At 45.4% G+C, this 18,009-nt stretch overlaps 1 protein-coding gene across 3 annotated transcripts in view; it reads left to right on the plus strand.

Annotated features, from left to right (window-relative positions):
* Positions 1 to 11,503: 11,503 nt before the first annotated feature.
* LOC468984 (zinc finger protein 610) overlaps positions 11,504 to 18,009 on the plus strand; it is a 58,317-nt gene continuing 51,811 nt past the window's right edge. The window contains exon 1 of one of the 3 annotated variants that reach the window (XM_003316595.5): positions 11,504 to 11,774. The gene's annotated coding sequence lies outside the window, so the exon portion shown is untranslated. The remainder of the gene's footprint in view (positions 11,775 to 18,009) is intronic. The other 2 variants (XM_054672722.2, XM_054672718.2) reach the window with 2 other exon arrangements.

Here is an 18,009-nt window from a genome sequence, read left to right on the forward strand (position 1 = left end):
TCAACAATGAGAAAAACAACCCCATTAAAAACTGGGCAAAGGCCATGAATAGACCTTTCTCAAAAGAATACATACATGCGGCAATAAGCATATGAAAAAAATGGTTAATATCGCTAATCATTAAGGAAATGCAATCAAAGCCACAATGAGATACCATCTCAGACCTGTCTGAATGGGTATTATCAGAATGGGTATTATTAAAAAATCAAAACATAGATGCTAGTGAGGCTGCAGAGAAAAGCAAATACTTATACACTGCTGGTGGGAATGTAAATTAATTCAGCCATTGTGGAAAGCACTGCAGCGATTTCTCAAAGACATAAAAGCACATAGCATTCAACCCAGCATCCCATTACTGGGTGTACACCTAAAGGAATATAATCATTCCACCATAAAGACAAACACTTGTATGTTCATTGCAGCACTATTCTCAATAATAAAGATGTGGAATCAACGTAAATGCCCATCAGCAGTAGACCAGATAAAGAAAATGTGGTACATATACACCATGGAATACTATGCAGCCATAAAAAAGAACAAGACTGTGTCCTTTACAGCAACATAGATGGAGCTGAGGCTCTTATCCTAAGTGAATTAATGCAGGAACAGAAAATGAAATATCCCATGTTCTCACTTATAAGTGGGAGCTAAACATTGATTACACATGGACTCAAAGAAGGGAACAGTAGACACGGACTTATGGGTGGAGGTTGGGAAGAGGATGAAGATTGAATAACTGCCTGTTGGGTACTATGCTGATTACCTGGTGACAAAATTAACTGTACACCAAACTCCTGCAACATGCAGTTGACCCATGTACACATACTCCTTGAACCTAAAATAAAACATGAAAAAAAGCAAATTTCACACCTTGTAAAACATCAAGGAATTTATATTGCAAAGAAACCTTACAAATGTATGTAGCAAAGCATTTAGTGTGCCTTCAGGTCTTAATATTCATCAGGTAATCTGTAATGCAGAGAAACCTTACAGTTGTAATGGATATGGGGCTGGGCACAGTGGCTCACTCCTGTAATCCCAGCACATTGGGAGACCAAGGTAGGTGGATCACCTGAGGTCAGGAGCTCAAGACCAGCCTGGCCACCATGGTGAAAACCTGTCTCTACTAAAAATACAAAAATCAGTTGGGCATGGTGGCATGCACCTGTAATCCCAGCTACTCAGGAGGCTGAGGCAGGAGAATCACTTGAACCTGGGAGGCAGAGGCTGCAGTGAGTAGAGATCAAGCCACTGCACTCCAGTCTGGGTGACAGAGTGAGACTCTGTCTCAAAAAACAAACAAAAAAGATGTGGCAAGGTCTTTACTCAGAATTCAAACCTTGCAAATCATCACAGAATCCATGCTGGAGAGCAACCTTACAAATGCAACATGCGTGGTAAGGTCTTTAATCACAATTCACACCTTCCACAGCATCAGATAATTCATTCACGAGAGTCCTTACAGAGTATGGCAAACTCTTCATTATGAGTTCTTATATTAATCAGCGCCAGAGTGTCGTACTAGAGAGAAATCATATAAATGTATGTGACACAGGCTTTATCCAGCCCCACCAAGTCACTGGACGTCAACACATACATCTTTGAGGAAACCATAGGCTGGGCGCAGTGGCTCACACTTGTAATCCCAGCACTTTGGGAGGCCAAGGTGGGCGGATCACTTGAGGTCAGGAGTTCAAGACCAACCTGGCCAACATGGTGAAACCCCATCTCTACTAAAAACACAAAAATTAGCTGGGCATGGTGGAATGCACCTGTAATCCTAGCTACTGGGGAGGCTGAGGCAGGAGAATCACTTGAACCCAGGAGGTGGAAGTTGCAGTGGGCTGAGATTGGGCCATTGCACTCCAGCCTGGGAAACAGAGTGGGACTCTGTCTCGGGAAAAAACAAAACAAAACCATAAAGATGGATTGTGGATTGTGGATGCAAAGGGTATTAATCAAGGACCATAACTATCGAACATGAGAGCACTGAGCATTTACAGAAGAAATAACTCAGTCTCTAGTACTTCCGTATTAATATATGACATAGCATGTTGCAGAAAAATTACAAGCCAAAAGATACCAAGCCTCATGATGCAAGGGTATGTGGAAATTGCGATTTTAATTCAGGTTATTAAAATATTTAATTCCTTGGGAGTTTTGGAAAGGCTACTTTACTCTTTATGACTTTCAGCCTAAACTTAAAACTCTCATTATGTGCTTTTCCTACAGGCCTTTCACTGTGGTCTCTGGGAAAGAATCAACAGCATGACAGGGCTGATTTTATTAGCTGGGGAGCATTTCTATCCAGTTTCCTGGAAGAAGGACATTGCCTTTTCAGGTTAAATATTGTTTGATTTAGACAGCATGGAGGTGAGCAGAGAATAACAAAACTATGTATCAGTCATCCTACTTACTGTGTTCAGCAAACCTTTTTCCTGACAGGCACAGTGCTATAAACCTGTACAGCAGGTTACACTACTGAATACTGTAGGCAATTGTAGTAAAATGGAAAGTATTTCTGTGACTAAACATAGAGAAGTTACCATAAGAATACCATATAAGGCCGAGCGTGGTGGCTAATGCCTATAATCCCAGCACTTTTGGAGGTTGAGGTGGGCAGATCACCTGAGGTTGGGAGTTCAAGACCAGCCTGACCAACATGGAGAAACCCTGTCTCTGCTAAAAGTACAAAATTAGCCAGGCATGGTGGTGCCTGCCTGTAATCCCAGCTACTCGGGAGGCTGAGGCAGGAGAATTGCTTGAACCTGGGAGGTGGAGGCTGTGGTGAGCCAAGATCACCCCACATTAAATACCATATAAAAGAAACAAAGTGCACCTATATAGGGCACTTACCATGAGTGGAGCTTCCAGAACTGGAAGTTACTCTGGGTGAGACAGTGAGGAGTAGTGAGTGAATGTAGAGGCTTAGGACACACTCCACACTACTGTAGGCTTTAGAAACACTGTACACAGCTGGGCACGGTGGCTCACGCCTGTAATCCCAACTCTTTGGGAGGCCGAGATGGCTGGATCACAAGGTCAGGAGTTTGAGACCAGCCTGACCAACATGGTGAAACCTCGTGAACACTAAGATTACAAAAAAATTAGCCGGGCGTGGCGGCGCATGCCTGTTATCTCAGATATTCAGGAGGCTGAGGTGAGAGAATCACTTGAATCCAGAAGGCGGAGGTTGCAGTGAGCCAAGATCATGACATTGCACTCCAGCCTGGGTGACCGAGCAAGACTCCATCTCAAAAAAAAAAAAAAAAAGGAAAGAAAAGAAAAAAGAAAAAAAACAAAAAACACTGTACACTTAGGCTATACTAAATTTATTTTTTAAAAATAAAGTAATTGTGCTGTGATGTTACCATGGCTGCAGTGTCACTAGGCATTAGGGATTTTTCAGCTCCATTGTAATCTTATGGGTACCACCATTGTATATGTGGTCAGTAGTTGACCAAAACATCATTATGTGATGCATGACTACTTATTTTCACTGATGTCCTTTGCCATTTTAAAGTGATGGAGGTCTTTGTACCATAATATGTTAGGCTAAGTAATGGGTTTCTGAAACATGTTGAGACAAAATACCATAAGACTGAAGTTAAATTATTACTGATTACATATCATATAATGGATTAATAATGAAGGCATATTTAATTTAGGAATAATGTAATTATTGAAATTGACTGGGCTGGGCATGGTGGCTCACACCTGTAATCCCAGCACTTTGGGAGGCCGAGGCGGGTGGATTGCCTGAGCTTGAGAGTTCGAGACCAGCCTGGCCAACATGGTGAAACCCCGTCTCTACTAAAAATACAAAAAATTAGCCAGGCGTGGTGGCGGGCGCCTGTAGTCCCAGCTACTTGGGAGACTGAGGCAGGAGAATCGCTTAAACTCGGGAAGTGGTGGTTGCGGTGAGCCAATATCGTGCCACTGCACTCCAGCCTGGGTGACAGAGTGAGACTCTGTCTCAAAAAAAAAAAAAAAAAAAAAGAAATTGACTGGGCTGGGGGCAGTGGCTCACACCTGTAATCCCAGTACTTTGGGAGGCCGAGGCAGGCAGATTATGAGGTCAGGAGTTCAAGACCAGCCTGACCAACATGGTGAAACCCCATCTCTACTAAAAATACAAAAAAATTAGCTAGGTGTGTTGGTGGGTTCCTGTAATCCCAGCTACTCAGGAGGCTGAGGCAAGAGAATCACTTGAACCCAGGAGACAGAGGTTGCAGTGAGTCGAGATCACGCCACTGCACTCCAGCCTCAGTGACAGAGTGAGACTCCATCTCAAAAAAAAAAAAAAAAATGAGGAAAAGACAAACACTAAAAGTGGCATCTAGATTTTTTTTTTTTTAAGATGGGGTCTTTCTCTGTGGCCCAGGCTGGAGTACAGTGGCGTGAACACAATCCATTGTTGCTTCAGCCTCCCAGACTCCCAAGTAGCAGGGACCACAGCCGTGCACCACCATACCTGGCTAATATTTATTTATTTAGTAGAGACAGAGTGTTGCTATGTTGCCAGGCTGGTTTAGAACTCCTGGGCTCAAGGGAGCCTCCGACCTTGGTCTCCCAAAATGCTGGGATTGCAGGCATGAGCCACCATCCACCAGATTTTTTTTTTCTTTTCTTTTTAACAGAGAACTATCACAAGATACATCTGAACCTGCAAACTGCCAATTCCCAGATTTTTTTCATCTGAAACTCATCATAATGCTAACTTTTCTACAAACAGATATTGCCTAAGGCCAAGAGGGATAATAGTTTCACTATAATCAGCAGACCTCAGATATTTTCTGTGGATAGTACTGTATCCATGAAGCATATAATATGCCCACCTTTCAGAAAAAAAATAAGTTATTTGTATTGCAGCCATTGCCTCTCAGACATTCAGTTTTTTGATATAATTGTCACATAGTTATATTTATTCATCATGACATGAAAAGAGGCTCTATACTGACACCTCTATTATCCTGAAAATCATGTTTGTAATTTTTGTAGGCTGGATAAACTTCACAACTACAATTGCAGTGTGATTTAAATATCAGATAATAGTATAGAATAAAACATCAACCATCACCACAAGTGTGGATTACATTAAATTACTGTCAGAGGTATTAGGGATTTGTATAGACGGGAGGACCAAGTGCTCCAGATTATTTCAACAACTCATTGGGATGTAGCTCTGGACTAGTTTAAATTTTTTTTTTTTTTTTTTTTGAGATGGAGTCTCACTCTGTCACCCAGGCTGGAGTGCAGTGGCATGATCTCAACTCACTGCAACCTCCACCTCCTGGGTTCAAGTGATTCTCCTGCCTCAGCCTCCCAAGTAGCTGGGACTACAGGCACGCGCCACCACACCCAGCTAATTTTTGTATTTTTAATAGAGATGGGGTTTCACAATGTTTGCCAGGATGGTCTCGATCTTGACCTTGTGATCCACCTGCCTCGGCCTCCCAAAGTGCTAGGATTACAGGTGTGAGCCGTCACACCCAGCTGGACCAGTTTTTATGAAGAATTTTCTGACATAAGCACTTCTCCAGATTCCTGAAGGCCTCCTTACCTTCACAGGTGCGCCTCTCAGAACAAAATAGAAAATACTCACCAGACTCTTTTCTGCTCCCAGGATGGTGGGCTCAGTGTGAAGGTTATAACAGCCAGTATATCTGTGAGAGGGAGACAGCCAGGCCCTGAGATAAAGGTTTGTGATTCTGCGACCTCACCTCCCCAAAGAACCACAGTTATTAGTTTACCTTTAGCAAAATTGCAGTGCATGCTAGGAAAGTCAAAAATATTTTTTCTAATAATTTGTTTCCATTCTCAATTACCAGAAACAATTACAGTGTCTAGTGAGCATCTCCAAAGAGACTAATGCAGTATTTAGAAGAGGCTTTTTTATTTCCATGGACCCTGGAAGCAGACAGGGGCTCAGGTGGAGAGTGCAGGACACGCTGAGGTCTGAGCCATGAGGGACTCTCAGCAAATTGTACACCTCACACGACCTTCTGCTTGAGTTCTGCTCAAAATCTAACTCTTTCCTGACTCTGAGAACCACATGCTTCCAGACCCCTTCTAGATTATGGGAAGGCAAATGGGATACCATGAAGAGACCAAGAAGGATCTATTAATGCACTAAGAGTGAAATGAAGAATGTGATGTCAATAATTGATAGTCTGAAACATTAAATGGCACTTTCTGATATACATGAATGATTAAATAAATAATTGGGAGATAAGAGACCCAACTCCTATGCAGAAAAATTCCAAATAACTCTTGTAGACACTCCACCTCCAAGGAGGTGGAATACACGTAACTCCAAACTCCACAAATGCAGGCTGCACAGTGCTGCTTCCTTTTAAACAATACAATATGGCAGGGAGAGAATGTGAGGATTTTTATAGCTGAGAAACCTGACAGACACAGCCTCAGACAGGTGATCAAGGTCAACATCCAAAGGGGATTAAGTAATGTTAATAGTATACACCTTTGATAGGATGTGATAAAAATGGCACTTCTCATTGGTTTTTCTCCCCAGTATACCTAACCTTTGTCTAATCATGGAAAACATCAGACAAATCCCAATAGAGTGGCAGTCCCCAATAACACATTGACAGCCCTGCTACCTAACCAGTACTCCTCAAAGCTGACCAGGTTATAAAAAACAAGAGTCTGAGAATCTGTTAGAGCCAAGGGGAGCCTAAAGACACATAATGGCTAAATCTAATGTGGTGGCCTGGACAGGATCCTGGCAGAGAAAAGGTCAGGGAGCCGAAGGCCCGTGGGACGTGACCAACTCAGCATTCCTCTGGAGGCTATATGATCAAACAGCAAACTGTTTATCAAGAATGCAGGATATGGGCAAACTCACACTTCCCTGCCACCAAAAGGTTTGCTGAGGGACATGTCTCCCTGGCACCGGGCTCCTTGAAGTTATCTAATGAGAAATCTAGCACCTATTATTCAAAGGATGCAGACTTGCAAGCCTGCTGTGAACCAAACGGCTGACTGATAATTACCTGACAATCACCCTGCCTTTCTCACTCTCTCTTTTGCCTAATAAATACAGAGGGCTGTGTAAAGCTCAGAGCCCTTGTCCACTAGAGGCAAATATACTCTCTTGTCTTTTATTCCCACATTCGCCCCCTTTGTTCAATCCCCCTAGGTCCATGTGGGTTACAAGTGGCGCCTGAACAGGGACAGAATTGGGTGCTTTATAAGTGGCATCACGAAGTGGCACCCTGAACAGCGACAGTGGCATCCAAACTCGGGACTATGAGGACATAAATGAAGAAGGTCTGCTGGAGCAGAGGAACTGAAATTGACAAGGTGAACAAGGACCCCGGGAAGAGTCTGCAAGCAGCGGATATAAGGTCAGTGCCCTAAAGAGGTACTGGGAGCAGTGCTTTAAAGAAGTACTGGGAATGGGAAGTTTTCTGAATCAGGGTAACAAGGGGAATAATTTGTCTATTGAAGAAAAACATTATTTGCAGTTGCTTAAACTTCTGTTGAGACAGTCTGGAGCTCAGGTTAATTTGCAGACACTAACTAACCTCCTGCAGAAGCCACAAAAAGCTATTATGCGTAACCCATGGTTTCCACAGGCAAGCACTCTTGATGTGGAAAACTGGGATAGAGCAGGAAACGGATTGAAACAGGCTCATCAAAAAGGTTTTAAAGTTGATTCTTCAGTTTTTTCCACTTGGAGTTCAGTTTGTACTGTATTTCTGCCATTATCATCTTCTTATTCTGTGGGACAGCACGCTGAATCTAAAAATCTGAAAGAATATGTTCTACCCACAGCTCCAATTGAAAATAAAAAACAGGAGAAGGAGGATAAAAATTGGGCTATACAGCCTCCTCCAATTGCAGAAACATTTGTACCACCTCCTTCGGTGGCAGAAATAAGAGACCCTAATACAAAGAATTTTATGCTCTGCTGTCATAGCTGGAGAACCCTTAGGACCTTGCACTTTTCCTATTTCTGTAAGACCTGATCCATATAATCCACAGCAGTTTATTCATGAACACACCCCACTAGAATTTAAGTTGTTGAAGAAATTAAAAACTAGTGTGGTCAGTAACGGAGTACAAAGCCCATGGTTCCTGGAGGAAGGAATGCTAGACGTAGAACTCTGAGAACAAGTGAGGAGAAATCTTAACATCAGGCGCAAAGGCATCAGGTCCAATAAAATCTTTAATGTTACGGGCTTTAATTAGATCAGCCTTTGCTCAGTTACACACAGAAGAGCCTAAAAAGAGGACGGAGGAGAAAACATCACTTGCCTTATCACCTCCTCTTCCCTCAGCCCCAGTATCATCAGGCCAAAATAACAAAGAGGAAATGGAAGTCTTACCTAAGCCTCCTCTTCCAATAGATAGGACAAAGGACAGAGGATACGCTACAGCTATCAGTCCCTGTGTTAAGCAGGCAACATTAGAAGGAGAGCTCTTAACCTGCTCAGTAATGCAAAATCGGCAAGGCAATCAGGTGTATGTTTATAAAAAGATAAGAAAAAACGCATTAGAAGCCGAAACTGCGCAGCCAAGCAGGCAGTAGGTGGAAGAAAAGGCTCAGCAGCAGAAGAGCTCCCGGCAACCAAGCCGACAAGGCCTGCCCAGGCTGGCAACATCCCCCTGGCAAAGGAGGGAGGGACCGGCGCAGACACAGGCAAAGCCTAAGCAAGTACAACATGGCTGCCTCCCAGGACCTGCACCGCTGCCCTCTGGCTCTGTGCGCTGCCCGTAGCAAAATTTCATGTGTTACGTCCCAGGCTATGATTCTCTGCTAAGATTTAAGTAAAATGTAAGAATTTGAAAAACCTCTTTTCTAATAATGGCCACTGTTGTTACCTCTCTTCTATCCCTGACGTAGCTTTCCAAATTCAATTTAAGTAAAATAGTAACCTCTGAAGGGAGAGAGATTACAGAGGGCCCATGAATTAGTTAAAGAGTAATTAAAAGCTAGGCATGTAAAACCACACATTACTCTTTAAAGGAGAACTTTAAACCTAATTAAATGGTATTTGTTAAATTAAAAGGTAAAAATGCTGTGCCCTTCTCAGAAAGTGAAGAAAAGTTGTATGTAAGTGTAGTGAAAAACTTATGCATGAATGACTGTCTTAACCCACTGATGACAGATAGTCTTTGATTTGTGCTTGCTAAAAGAGTCCTAAATTGAGTTCTCCAGCTATGGAGTCACTGTTTTCAAGACTGTTTGCCAGATTAAACTCCATAAACTTGGTTACATCCCACGAGCCTTCAGCTCCCTGCAGAAAAGAACATGAGTTAAAACCAAAGAAATCAGAATAAATTATGAATAAGTTGATGGTAGTATATCAACAATGGTTTATAAACTGTAAAACCCATACAAAACTAGTATAAGATGTTAATAATAGGGAAAACGGGTCAGGGTATATGGAACTTGTCTACCTTTTTTGAATTTTTTAAATATAAATCCATAAATCTTCCAAAATAAAGTGTATTAGTTTTTTAAATAACTAATTTAGGCCGGGCTTGGTGGCTCACGCCTGTAATCCCAGCACTTTGGGAGGCCAAGGCAGGTGGATCACGAGGTCAGAAGTTCAAGACCAGCCTGACCAACTTAGTGAAATCCCGTCTCTACTAAAAATACAAAACTTAGCCAGGCATGGTGGCACGTGCCTGTAGTCCCAGCTACTTGGGAGGCTGAGGCAGGAGAATTGCTTGAACCCAGGAGTTGGAGGTTGCAGTGAGCTGAGATTGCGCCACTGCACTCCAGCTTGGGTATTGGAGTGAGACTTTGTCTCAAAAATAAAATAAAATAAAGTAATTTATAAAATTGAATGAATATTGACTGGAAACACAGATGAAACAAATTTTCTAGGAAAATGTACTCTACCAATTTTGACAGTAGTAGAGACAGAAAATCTAAACAGAATGTAAGATGAAACATATAAGATGATTTAACAGAGAAATTATACCAATCTTTCAGGCAGGAGAATCACCTGAGGTCAGGAGTTTGAGACCAGCCTGTCCAACATGGTGAAACCGTGTCTGTACTAAAAATACAAAAATTAGCCAAGCACTGTGGTGCAAGCCTGTAGCCCCAGCTACTTGGGAGGCTGAGGCTGGAGAGTCGCTTGAACTGGGGAGGCAGAGGCTACAGTGAGCTGAAACCGTGTCACTGCACTCCAGCCTGGGTGACAGAGCAAGACTCTGTCTCAAACACACACACACACACACACACACACACTATGTAATTTACATCTATTTTTTAAAGTTATTGGTTTTTTTAAAAGCAACAGTTGGGCCGGGCGCAGTGGCTCACCCCTGTAATCCCAGCACTTTGGGGGGCCAGGGCGGGGGGGTGCATCACGAGGTCAGGAGATCGAGACCATCCTGGCTAACACGGTGAAACCCCATCTCTACTAAAAATACAAAAAATTAGGCGGGCGTGGTGGTGGGTGCCTGTGGTCCCAGCTACTCAGGAGGCTGAGGCAGGAGAATGGCGTGAACCCGGGAGGCGGAGCTTGCAGTGAGCCTGGGTGACAGAGCGAGACTCCGTCTCAAAAAAAAAAAAAAAGTTGGTGGTGGCCTAACATCCCTCTGGGGACAGGACCCATCGCCTAACGATGGGTATGGTGGCATGTGCCTGTAGCGTTTTTAACACACAGGGAAGCGACCGCCAGACTCTCACGGAGATGCCCCGTTCGTTCTGCCTTGGGCCAGGTAAATACGGATTCCCAGGTTGGCCTTAACCCTCCAACGCGCTTGGCGTTGTCCCTCGGAAACTCTCTAGAGATGAGCACTCTAGAGATGACTCAGTGGACTAGGAAAGGCAGACCCACCTCAATTTGGGTGGCCACAATCTAATCAGCTGCCAGCACAGTCAGAATAAAAGCAGGCAGAAGAACGTGAAAACACTAGACGGGCTTAACCTCCCAGCCTACATCTTTCACCCGTGCTGGAGATCAGAGATGATGATGGAAAGGGAGAAGATTTCTATTCTGTTCTGTGGGCCGTCAGCATGAAATTGCACATGCTACCCAGGCAGGGCTTTGCATTTCACATTTTAACTTGCATCGCCTTCACACAGAATTCCAGGCCTTTTAAATTAAATTGTTAAAATTAGTTTTTATTTACTTATTTATTTTAGGACAGAGTCTACACTGAGTATAGCACTGGGTCTACACTACGCCCAGGCTGGAGTGCAGTGGCCATGATAGCTCAGTGTAGACTCGAACTCCTGGGCTGAAGCGATCCTCCAGCCTCAGCCTCTCTAGTCGCTGGGACTACAGGTGCCTGTCACCACGGCCGGCTTAAAATTCATTTTAATAGCAGGAAATTTCCTGGATCTAATCCTCAACTGACGTTGCTTTGCTCCGGCAGGATCCCAGTTTGCAGAGGGCTGAGCTGCTCCAGCCTCACTGCCAGCAAAACCCGGAAAACAGAGGCACTGGAGGCGTGGCCTAGGGAAGCCCCGCCCCGTCCCGTCCCGGTCCGCTCTCTCCGCTGCGCGCGCGCAGTTTTTTGCAGACCCGGAAGCGGATCGCGTGGGTAGAAGGTCACACCGCAGCGCGTCAGTTTCCCTTTGTTTAGATTCAATCTGGGCTTCCCAGCGCCCCCGCGCTTCTGTACCCGGGATCTGAGAGTCAACACAGACCTTGAAATCCCCGCACCGCTCCCTCCACCCCGTGTAAATTCAGGCGTCTCCGTGAGAGTCCGGCGGTCGCTTCCCTGTGTGTTAAAATCGCTCGGCGACGGGTCCTGTCCCCGCTCTTTCTGCCTTGGGCCAGGTAAACACGGATTTTCGAGACTCCTTTCCGCTTAAAACTCTTTACTGACCCAACGTCCTGCCCCGCGCTTTTAAAAGTCCTTACCGCAAGGTGGATTCCCGCCCGGGGAGCCTCCCAAGCTCGCCCCCGGCCCCTGAAGCGCAGCGCCGCAGCCCCAGTCCCGGCGGGGGAGGCCGCGTTCTGTGCTGGGTCCTGGGATCCTTGAGACCCCACACTTCTAATAATTCAGCCCCACCCTTTTCCTCCTTGATCCGGGCCTTCCTACTCCCCAGGCCTCCCCTTCCCAGCCATCGCTACTCCCGACCCCCGGGTGTGGGGACGTGACTTCTTCTGTCTTAGGACATTCAGGATTCTTCGTCCCAAATTCCATCCCACTAAAAATGTGCTCTTGGCGGAGGTGGGCACCTTATTGTACTCCCCTGCCTATGGATGTGTGGGGAAAGATGGTGAAAGAGTGGCAGGAAATAGAAAAATTTTGAAAAAGAAGCATGAGGGAGATCCATAAGCAGACGGCAGAGAGTAGCCGAGAGATTTACAGAGACAGTGAATGAAACCGAGAATGTAGCAGGGGGAGAAAAGTAACTGGAGAAATGTAGAGAAAAGCTGGGTCTCCAGAGAGATGAAGATGAAGCAAGATTGGGAGAGGGGCAGAAAGGGGGAGGCTCCTCAGACAGAGTAGGGGAGAGGAGGAGGGATTTGGAGCCAGGGCAGACAGAGCAGCATGGTGCTGGGACAGCAAGAGGGGGCAGCTGATGACAAGGAGAGCAGAGGGAGAACCACAGCATGGGGAGGCCTGGGATCCGGGGGGGCCAGAGAGTGGGGACAAGAGAGTGTAGCAGGGAAGAGGAAATTTAACAGGGAGAACAGAGAGGAAGCAGAGATAGGGAGGGCAAGAAACAGGCAGAATGGAAATTGGGGACAATCAAAAATTGGACACAAAGAGGAACAAGGGGTAAAACAAATTGCCAGAATGGAGCAGAACAAATGGAAGAGAAGGAATAGAGGAAAGAGGGGGAGAAACAGCAGGACAGGAGAGGGGCAGAAAAATAAGCCAATTCTTATGGGAAAAATGAAGTGAAAAAAAGCAGGAGAAAGAAGGTAAGAATGAGAGAGATGTACAGAATGAGGGAGGGAAACATACTAATGACAAAAGAGGGGGAACCTGAGTGCAGATGAGCGATGAGTTGATTGACTATTATGATTAAATTGTGATATACTGATTTCTCTAATTGTAATCTAATAAGCACAAAATTTATTTCAAAAGTACAGATGAAGATGAGACTTGCAAAGTTCCTGCCTATAAGGGAAGTGCATTTTATAATTCTTGACATCACAAGTTAGCTTCCATTCACAATCCCTGTTCAGCCAGAGGGCAGTGACTTGCCTCATTCGGGTGTGGGTGAGTGGATAAGACAGGAGGAAAAACCAAAGCATTTTTCTTACGCTTACAATCAACACAATAGTGAAGACCCAACACGGAATGCCACATCTCTGGTCACCAAAATGTGTGGGGATTACTTCCCACCCACAAGCAGTTCATCAGACACCACCTGGGTGTTGTGTAATTTAACTAAATTTGACACTAACACTATCTATGTGGAGTTAGCCTCAGATTCTACAGATTGAGAGCTCAGTTCCACAGGCATGCTCCCACTTCAGGTGCCACTTGCAAGTCCTGGGTTGGGACTTGAACCTTGTGACCAACCAACTATGAACCGGGGGTTCCCATGACCCTTTCCTCACATTTTGTGAATTTGCTAGAGTGGTTCACAGAACTCAGGGAAACTTTTTGCTTAGTGTCACCCATTTGTTACAAACAATATTACAAAGGATACAGATGAACAGCCAGATGGAAGAGCCTTCCTAGCAAACTAATCAAAATGAGGGGCTTTGGGACCAGGCGCAGTGGCTCTTGCTTCTAATCCCAGCACTTTGGGAAGCCAAGGTGGGCAGATCCACTTAAGGTCAGGAGTTCAAGACCAGCGTGGCCAACAAGGTGAAACCCCGTCTCTACTGAAAATACAAAAATTAGCTGCGCATGGTGGCGTGTGCCTGTAATTCCAGCTGCTTGGCTGAGACACAAGAATCTCTTGATCCCAAGAGGTGGAGGTTGCAGTGAGCCAAGATCGCACCACTGCACTCCAGCCTGGGCAACAGTGAGACTCTGTCTCAAAAAAAAAAGGAGGGGCTCTTAGTAAACATGGTGTTTTTTCTTTGAGACGGAGTTTCGGTCTTGTTGCCCTGGCTGGTGTGCACTGGCGCGATATTGGCTCACCACTGAAGGGGTGGCCTGCCCCTCCACACCTGTGGGTGTTTCTTGTCAGGTGGAATGAAACACTCAGAAAAGAAAGAGACATAGAGCAAAGTACAGAGAAAGAAAAGTGGGCCCAGGGGACCTGCACTCAGCATACGGAGGACCCGCGCCGGCACTGGTCTCAGTTCCCTCAGTATTTATTGATCATTATCAATATCATTGACCATCTCGGAGAGGGGGATGTGGCAGGACAAAGGTAATAGTGGGGAGAGGGTCAGCAGGAAAACATACGAACCAAGATCTCTGTCATAAATAAGGAAACGTGCTGTGCCTTGATGTGCATGTATACAAACATCTAGGTGCAGTAAAGAGCAGTATTGCTGCCAGCATGTCTCACCTCCAGCCCTAAGGCAGTTTTCTCCTATCTCAGTAAAGAGAACATACAATCGGGTTTTACACCTAGACATTCTATTGCCCAAGGACAAGCAGGAGACAGATGCCTTCCTCTTGTCTCAACTGCAAAGAGGCCTTCCTCTTTCACTAATCCTCCTCAGCACAGACCCTTTATGGGTTCCAGGCTGGGGTACGGTCAGGTCTTTCCCTTCCCATGAGGCCATATCTCAGGCTGTCACATGGGGAGAAACCTTGGACAATACCTGGTTTTCCTAGGCAGAGGTCCCTGCGGCCTTCCGCAGTGTATTGTGTCCCTGGGTACTCGAGACTGGAGAATGGTGATGACTTTTACCAAGCATACTGCCTGCAAGCACTTTTTTAACAAAGCACATCCTGCACAGCCCTAAATCCATTAAACCTTGAGTCAACACAGCACGTGTTTCTGCGGGCACAGGGTTGGGGCTAGGGGTACAGATTCACAGCATCTCAAGGCAGACTAATTTCTCTTAGTACAGAACAAAATGGAGTCTCTTATGTCTACTTCTTTCCACATAGACACAGTAACAGTCTGATTTCTCTTTCTTATCCCCACACACCACAACCATTGCCTCCCGGGTTCAAGCGATTCTCTTGCCTCAGCCTCTCCAGTAGCTGGGATTACAGGTGCCTGCCCCATGCCTGGCTAATCTTGTATTTTTAATAGAGATGGGGTTTCTCCATGTTGGTCAGGCTGGTCTTGAACTCCCGACCTCAGGTGATCCACCCGCCTTGGCCTCCCAAAGTGCTGGGATTACAGGCGTGAGCCACCGATCCTGGCTGGAAACCATGCTTTTTATCTGCATCTCAACTGAGGGGCAGCCTTGTGGGACTGCACCTTTAACCCATGGAATCTGTGCCTATCTCCAAGTAGACAGTATCAAAATTGATTTAACCTGTGGGACACACAGCTGCGAGCGTGCCACAGAACTGGTCAGCATGGGCTGGACGCGGTGGCTCATGCCCGTAATCCTAACATTTCGGGAGGCTGATTCAGGCAGATCATTTGAGGTCAGGAGTTTGAGACTAGCCTGGCCAACGTGGTGAAAAATAAAAAATTAGCTGGGCGTAGTGGCTTGTGCCTGTAATCCCAGCTACTCAGGAGGCTGAGGCAGGGAATTGCTTGAACCCTGGAGGCAGAGGTTGTGGTGAGCTGAGACCGCGCCACTGCACTCCAGCCTGGGCGACAGTGAAACTCCGTCTCAAACATGGGGGAAAACACACATTTTGGTGATGGGCGGCATAGTATTCTGTGCTGAATATGAGTGTAGTAAAAACAGTTATCTTTTTTCCTTACCTCAAACAGTAAAGGGAAGAGGCTTGGCCCACCAGTCTCAGGGCCTGTGATGTCTACTCAATAGTGATGGAATGATCTGTCCCTGCTCCTGGCTGCTGCTGATCCTGAGACTGTGCACCATGTGCCAGCCCCACTTACAGTCTCAGAATGGAATGACATCCCTCCTCTATGGTGTTGTTAATTTTTTTGTCTAGGAAATTATTATTATCATTATTATTATTGTTATTATTATTTGAGACGGAGTCTCACTGTGTCACCCAGGCTGGAATGTGATGGCGCAATCTCCACTCACAACAACCCCTGCCTCCCGGGTTCAAGCGATTCTCCTGCCTCAGCCTCTCAAGTAGCTGGGACTACAGGCACACGCCACCACGCCTGGCTAATTTGTGTATTTTTAGTAGAGACGGGGTTTCACCATGTTGGCCAGGCTGGTCTCGAACTCCTGACCTCAGGTGATCTGCCCGCCTTGGCCTCCCAAAATGCTGGGATTACAGGCGGGAGCCACTGCTCCTGGCCTAGGAAATTATTTTGGTCAGCATACTGAAATGGAGGTGTTGTCCATTGAAACACACACACTCACATACTCACTAAAGCCTTTATTTTCTTTCCATTCTTCAATCTTTAAAACAAAAAATACTGTATTTACTACATTTCTCCCTGCAGTAAGTACCCCTCTTGCATGCTCTATTTAAGATCACAGTACACTAAAATCTTGTTTATATTCTTTCTTCAATTCTTGCCCCTAGTCCTTGGTTGACTCCATCCAATCAAGTTATCACATCCACCCATTCCATTGCTCCTGCGACCTGTTTCTAAACTTATTTTTATTTTTAAAAATTTTTATTTTTTATTCTTTTTGAGACAGAGTCTCGCTCTGTCATCAGGCTGGAGTGCAGTGGCACGATCTCGGCTCACTGCAACCTCTGCCTCCCGGATTCAAGTGATTCTCCTGCCTCAGCCTCCTGAGTAGCTGGGATTACAAGCGCACGCCACCATGCCTGGCTAATTTTTGTATTTTTAGTAGAGATGGGGTTTCACCATGTTGGCCAAGATTGTCTCAATCTCTTGACCTTGTAATCTGCCCGCCTCGGCCTCGCAAAGTGCTGGGTTTATAGGCATGAGCCACCGTGTGTGGCCCCTAAATTTATTTTTAATTAATTATTTATTTTTTTAAGGGACGGGGCCCCACTCTATTGCACAGGCTGGAGTGCAGTGAGGCAATCATAGCTCACTGTAACCTTGAACTCCTAGGCTCAAATGATCCTCCTGCCTCAGTCTCCCAAGTAGGTAGGACTACAGGCATGCACCACTATGCCTGGCTAATATTTTTATTTATTTACTTATTTATTTATTTTTGAGACAGGGTCTTGCTCCCAGTCTCCCAGGCTGGAGTGCAGTGGCATAATCACAGCTCACTGCAACCTCGACGTCCTGGGCTCAAACAATTCTCCCACCTCAGCCTCCTGAATAGCTGGGACTACAGGCCCATGCCAGTATGCCACTAATATTTTGGTTTTTTATAGAGCTGGGGTCTTGCTATGTTGCCTAGGCTGGTCTCAATTTCCTGGCCTCAAGCGATTCTCCCATCTCAGCCACCCGAGTAGCCGGGACTACAGGTTCGTGCCACTGTGCCATGCTAATATTTTGATTTTTGTAGAGTTGGGGTCTTGCTGTGTTGTCCAGACTGGTCTTAAACTCCTGAGCTGAAGTGATTTTCCCACCTCAGCCTCCCAAAATGTACCCAGATGGAGGCATCATTCATTAAAACACATTCCTACATAAAATAAAGGTTTTATTTTCCTTCTGCTCTTCCATCTTTAAAACAAAAAATATTATATTAACTACATTTCTTCCTCTAGGAAGTACCCCCCTTCTGTGCTCCCAAATCTCTGGAATTACAGGGATGAGCCCCTGCACCAGGCTTAGTAGTTTTTAAATTTTTGTCCTCATCTTTCTTTCCCTGTCAGCAGCAATTTGCACAGCCGATCACTCCCTCTTCTTTTTTCTTGGCTTTGAAGAGATTCTTCATAATTTAAAAAATCTGTTTAACTTTTTTTTTTTTTTTGAGACGGAGTCTTACTCTGTCACCCGGGCTGGAGTGTAGTGGCGCAATCTCGGCTCATTGGAACCTCTGCCTCCCGGGTTCAAGTGATTCTCCCACCTCAGCCTCCTGAGTAGTCCCGAGCTGGGACTACAGGCCCGTGCCACCACACCTGGCTAATTTTTGTATTTTTAGTAGAGATGGAGTTTCACTG

The sequence above is a fragment of the Pan troglodytes genome, chromosome 20 (assembly GCF_028858775.2).
Source record: "Pan troglodytes isolate AG18354 chromosome 20, NHGRI_mPanTro3-v2.0_pri, whole genome shotgun sequence".
In the NCBI taxonomy this organism is placed as follows: domain Eukaryota; kingdom Metazoa; phylum Chordata; class Mammalia; order Primates; family Hominidae; genus Pan; species Pan troglodytes.